This window comes from Gavialis gangeticus, unplaced genomic scaffold, assembly GCF_001723915.1.
Source record: "Gavialis gangeticus isolate Ggan-Ray unplaced genomic scaffold, GavGan_comp1, whole genome shotgun sequence".
Lineage (NCBI taxonomy): Eukaryota > Metazoa > Chordata > Crocodylia > Gavialidae > Gavialis > Gavialis gangeticus.
In genome coordinates this window covers 6,627,333-6,633,564 of record NW_017729030.1, presented here as the reverse complement: position 1 = coordinate 6,633,564, position 6,232 = coordinate 6,627,333, and the positions used below count along the sequence as shown (strand labels likewise).

The following is a 6,232-nucleotide window of genomic DNA, read 5'->3' as shown; positions in this document are numbered from 1 at the left end:
GTTTCCCTTGATTATTGCATGCTTCTTGCTTGAACTTCAAAAATGGGCATCACTCTTTCACTCCTGCTGCAAGGGTTCAGCCTCTCTGAAAACCAAGCCATAATCTTAACTCCTTCTTTAAAGAAATGGAATGTTTTCCATGTGCAGTTTCATCTTAGCTCATGCCCTCTCTTCAGATTTAAAGAAGGAAGGAAGTCTGGTTTTGTGTCTGGGGCTATGAAACTGGATTAAGATTCTTCAGAAACTGGATTAAGATTCTTGGTTCACTTCACCCAGACCTCTGGAGACAGGTGTCAGTCCTGCCTTGCGACTGATGTGAAACAATACTCTGGAGTGCCAGTCTCATTCAGAGCCTTGTTGTTGCTGTCTCTAGTCATAAAAGACATGAGGCACAGTGATATGGGAGGATGAAGGGCTTTGCATGCAGTTAACCAGCTCCCACATCATCTGAACTGCCCTTTGAAACTCCCAGTCCTCGGAAGTAGGCGAGCATTAAAGGCCTCCACTAGTACCCTGCTGTCCTTCCCTCCTTGTGAACAAGGGGTCAAAGGCAGCACATGAACTTCCACCAAAGCCAATACATCCTACAGATGTGCTACTGGCATTTCTCTCTTATTTAGTAGTTTCATTTGTCCTTATTTCCTTTAATGGAATAGAACGGCAACAAGTTCCTTTGACTTGGAAATATAAGTAAAAGTGCAAGGTCTCACCATCAGCCACTTTGCCTGCCCCCTGACCTTATGTAGTTTAGTGAGGCTTTGACTTTGCTCAGAGGGATGGGCAAGATCAAGACCCACCCAGCATGGGAACTGCAACCCCAGCAGTTGACAGCAAATAGTGCCTGGGGAGGAGAGACAGGAGATGGAGTACTTAGAATATCACTCAGACCAAGGCAGCAGGTTTCCCAGGTGTGTAGAGGTGCCCTCAGTTGGGCTGGCTGGCCAAATGCAAACTTGCAGTTATCAATCAATCCATAGCAGCACTGAGCTGCTCTGCTCAGCAAGATAAATTTCACATCCAACACATGTATTTTTATACAAACCAAAATAAAGCAGTCTTTCCTACCCAAGTGCAGAGGGGCTGAACCCAATGATTTTGTAAGGTCCCTTCCAGCCCCTAACATTTATGAATCTATGAAAAAATAACACAGCCTATATTTTTGGCCTTGATTTTTCCTCTCTGTTCTGACACAGGGTGACCATGAGTTTCTCCCAATCCCACAGAAAACAAACATGGCAAAATGTCTGTGAAGGAGACAAATTTCAACCTTTACTTTTGTCCCCAAGGAGGGTGAATAACTTCACAACCCCAGGTGAGCAACTGGTGATGGATCAGCTTGGGTCCCAAACCACATGTGACTGAAACCTGCCATGTTGCCAGCATGGGCTGGTTGTTTCAGACTTTACTTTTTCTGATACACCAATGTTTTTACAGAAAGATAATTAACACACAATCTATATCTCACCTTAAATTCCTATAGCATGGCAAGGCACCTTCAGTGTTTGCTGCAAGGGAGACGTATGAGATCATCACTGCCCATATTTGAGTTTTCCCCATGGGCAACTGGTGCCACGTTGGGGGGGGGCACATGCCCACCCAGTGACTTTGGGGGGAGGTCCCCCCATGGCTAATCTTGAGGACTGGAGGGGGGTCCCCCGTGGCCAATCTCATAGACAGGGCCAGGCACAAGGCAGCTGATTTCTGCAGCCACTTCCGGGAGAGCTGCTCCTCAGCTGGCGCTTGCAGGGGGAGCATCAGTGCTCCCGCCTGCCCCCCTGCCTGTCGCCTAAGCAGCGAGTGTGGCTGATCAGGGGGTGCACTGGTGCTCTCAGGAGGTACACATGCACCCCCTATGGGTTGCCACTGGTTTGCCCTATTTCCCCAGCAGTAAAATCTCAGTGACTTATGACCACAGGGTTTCTGCAGCAGGATGGTGAATGGGTGTTAGCTACCTGCAGTGAAAGGACACCTTTTTTGCAATTGGAGCTGTAGCACCTGATAGGACAGACATTAGTAGAAGCTATCCTGTCTGGGTAGTGATGCACAAACAGACACAGGTTGACAAATGCTTGCCCTTTCATTCCTCTCTGTAATGCCATCAGTTTCTTGACATACAATGCACTCACTAAAAGCCCTGGAATTTAAGCTTTTGGTAGTTCTTTTCCTCCACAGTCCCATGATTTCCCCATGTCCCAGCTTCAAAAAAGTCTCCCTTAGCATGGTGGCTGGAGGCGGTGTTCCTCCTGCTGAGTGTATAGCCAGAAAGTCTGTCTCACTGTCACAGTCACTTGAAATATCCTCGTCCTCTGTGAACTGTAAAGTCTGAAGGCCAATGTCCTGGGGAAGGAGCTCACTGGAGTCCTCAGAGACTTATACTTTCAAGCGAGTTATGTGCTTAGCAAAGGGAAGCCTCTCCAGGTCAGGGTAAATGTTGCCCCTTTGCAGGGAGATGTGGGTCCTCAGAGGAAGGGTTAAAATGAAGACCCTATCAGCACAGTCACCTGAAGAAAGGCCTCTTGTTGGCACCTGTCCACATGGTCATATCCTTCTGCTGGATATCTAGAGTCTCCCAAGGAGGAGCTGTCTGAAAGGGAGGTTTTCTCGCTGTTTTGGAACCCCGAGGTGTCCTCCTCAGTCTCCCTCCAGACAAAATGAGAGAACCCACACCCTGTAAGTTTGAGCACGGACCCTCCATCCACCTGGGAGACTCCTGATTCAGAGCTAGGCTCCAACCTTCTCTGACTCGTGCTGGACACTTGGCAGTTTGGGTCTCTCTTAGAGAACCAAGGCATTTCAATGTAGGGTATGAAACTGTTGTCGTCCTCCTCCTCCAACAAGGAAAGGAGAGAAACTGCTGGTGATATGTTGTTTCTTGCTGAGGGATTGTTCCTCCTCTTCTGTGATTCTAGCTCTTCCACAAAGAATTCTTCCTCATTAAGCTTCTTCTCAAGAACCAATGGCAGAGGCCATAAATAGGAAAAAACCTAGTGGAGAATGATATTTGCAGGTTAAAGGGATGTTTTTTTCTTTGATTGATGTTTTTAAAGCCAGGACAATGAGTGTGCAACATGCCAGCATCACGGCCGTAGAGAATGACTCTGATCATGGACCTGTCAGTAATGGAGCCACAGCAGGCTACAGTGGCATTATGCTAATTTACATGTATGCAGAGTGCCCAGTGCAAAGAGGCTCCTTTCTGAGCAAAGCTGCCCACTGTTCCAGCAATGCAAATGGCAAGGAGTATGCTGGAGCATCCTATCTGACTGGCTCACCCATTCTAAGTGCCAAGCATCTTTGCCTCCCTGCCTGTCTTTGCTATTAGGAAGACTTGCAGGGGATTAGCAGCAGGATTGCCCCCCATCATCCCCAATCTTTTCATAGCAAAGCTTCAGGTCTCTTTATGCTTTTAGCAACTTCTTTGCACAAACAGTTGAGAGAGAAAGCACTGGCAGGGAGGAGAAGAAGGAGGAGGAACAAGGGGACAACAATGGCAAGCAGGAGTTTCCAGTCCACTCCTGCAAGAGAGAATGCCATGAAACAGTTTGGTCACTATAGACCATGGACGACTGGTGCCACCTGAGTCAGGGGGGCACATGTCCCCACAGTGGCTGATCGCGCCACCAGGAAGCAGCACTCCTGAAAGTGCCGGCGGGGCTCCATCTGACATCCCCACTCCCTGGTCAGCATTTGCAGGGGGAGCTCTTGCACTCCTGCCTGCCTCCCGCCTGTTGCCTAAGCAGGGAGGGCTGCCTGTCAGGGGGTGCACCAGCACTCTCAGGGGGAGCACGTGCACCCCTGTGCACCCTCCACATGTCACCACTGCTGTAGACAGACATTTTAAATGATAATCCTTAGCTCTTACATGGACTTTCCCTCCGGAGATCCCGGGCAGTAGCAGTATCACTAGTGTGGGTAGGAATCTGCAGCAAAGAATGTTTCAATATTGGACTCTCAAACAGAGACTTTTCACAGACAAGACTATTAACTGCACTTCATCAGCCTCCTAGGTACAGAAACTGATGGACTCAATATTGACATTGGAATTCTGACACACTACAACCTGCCGGACATCTGATTCCCCAGATACCTCTCCACTTTTACCTGCACTGCTACATCCCCCTTCTCTCCTCCCACCCACCCCCAGCCTATCCCTCACCTCCTGATACCTCCATTTCCATTTTCACTGACTAGATTTCTTGCCTACATTTCATGCCAGCCTCTGGTTTCTTTACTATTCCTTCCATCTAGAAACAGCACACACACCAATTGCAGGTGCTTCCTCAGCCTGACGAAGGGTTTTTCAACCCAAAAGCTTGCTAAGATATACTTCAGTTGGTCTGCTAAAAGATACCAGATTAAATTGACCCAAAGGACCTTGTCTGCCAGTGCCTTGTCCTTAGACCAACACCCCTAGCACCTGACTGGAAGGATGCAAGGCCCTGGGCACATCTAAGCCCCAGGCTGGGGCTGGCAGAGAGAGTTCTCTGGCAGCTGCTGGAAAAGAAGCTCCTGCAGGAGAGGAAAGAAAAGCTCTGTCACTGTTTGGCTGCCTGAGATGCTGCTGTTGCTACTGTGCTGCTTCCCAATTTTTTACCTGTTGTCATTTAAAGTGGTGGAGGCTGTAGGGGAGGAGGAAACCTCATTTGGTACACTATCGTGCCATGTCAAGGCCCCAGTGCCAGTGAGGGCGTGCCTTAACACACACACAAAGTCACACATCACAAGCTTTGCTTGTCAGCAGCCTGAGGGACAGTTTCCCAGAAATCCCTGTGCCTATCTCCTTGAAAGCTGGCAAGCTTCATGGCCTCAGTCAAGGCTACCATGCCTGCAGTTATCACCATGCTGCACCTTAACACACACACAGTCACACATCATGAATTTTGCTTGATAGCAGCTTGAGGTGCCATTTCCCCGAAACCGCTGCATCTATCTCCGTAAAAGCTGGAAGACTTCATAGTCTCAGAAGGGGCTACCATCCCTGCAAGTTTCATCCAAATCAGGCAAGAAATGACAAAGTTATAGGCAGTTCAGTACTTCCCCATTATAGGCTATGGGCAAAACATCGAAACAGCATCGAAATAGCGAAAGTTTTGATGAAACAAAATGAACAATGCTTTCAAAATTAAACAAAACTCGAAATGAAACAGTGTCCCATCCAAATGGTGAAACAGAAGTTGAAACAAAACAATGCTGTTTTTCACAGCCCCGCCTCTTAATGGCGCAGCCATCTGCACAGGACATGTATCCTTTGCCTTAAGGAGATCATATGCCTTCACAAAATAAGAGTATCCTCTTTTTCAGCATCTGCACAGGTCCTGTCAGTTCTACAAGCAATGCTTTGCTGTGGGTTTTTCTGGACACTACAGATTAGCTACACAAAAAAGCTGGAAAAACTGACAGCAGCACGACTCAGTGCATGTATACGTCTTACAGAGCATCCCTGTCAGATGGTATTAACCTGCGTGCTAGATGAAACTCAGCTGCTCCTTAATCATACTCAAATGGAGACAAAGATTTCACTCCAATTTTATTTCCAAACAGGCCTACAGGAACTCAACTATATTACCACCCCTTCAGGTCTCCCTACCCTGCAACAGAAAGTGTGATTGCAGCTCAAGTAGGAATGATTTAGCTAACCTTAATCTAGCTAGCCTGGGTATCAACGGGAGTGAAGACATGGCAGTACCTTGACAGTACCCAAAGTCCCATGTAGGCCTGTTCTGCCTATGTCTCAGCTGCTAATGGTACCCCAACTGGCTAGATTTAAGACACCTTGGGCACACCCATTCATGCTGCAATTAATCATATATCCGGTGTCAGTCTAGGCATACCTCTAGTCAGTTATGAGCTGGCCTATGCTAATGCTGGTGCCTGTGCTTCTTACCTCAGTACAGTCAAGATGAGTAGCTGATTCTGTCAGATGTAGGAGGAAAGAAATGTTTATACAGCACGTTGTTAATTCTAACCCTTATATTTAGTTATGTAAGGATGGAAGGGTAGAAGAAAAGATGTATGCACAAAACATAGTAGAGAGAATTCAGAAGAGCACAAGAAATAGCATTTCTTTTAAGATTTTGAAATAAAAGCTGGATGTCCAGCTAGTGAACTGAAAATTCAGTGACAAGGTTGGAATAGGACAAAAAATTAAAGGACAAGTACAGGCAGTACTTGGACTGATGATACAATTGGTTCCTGAAAATCGTGTCTTAAGTCAAAACATTGTAATTCTGAA

At 47.2% G+C, this 6,232-nt stretch overlaps 1 pseudogene; it reads right to left on the bottom strand.

Annotated features, from left to right (window-relative positions):
* Nucleotides 1–2,098: 2,098 nt before the first annotated feature.
* LOC109301025 lies at nt 2,099–3,595 on the bottom strand (annotated as a pseudogene).
* Nucleotides 3,596–6,232: the final 2,637 nt, after the last annotated feature.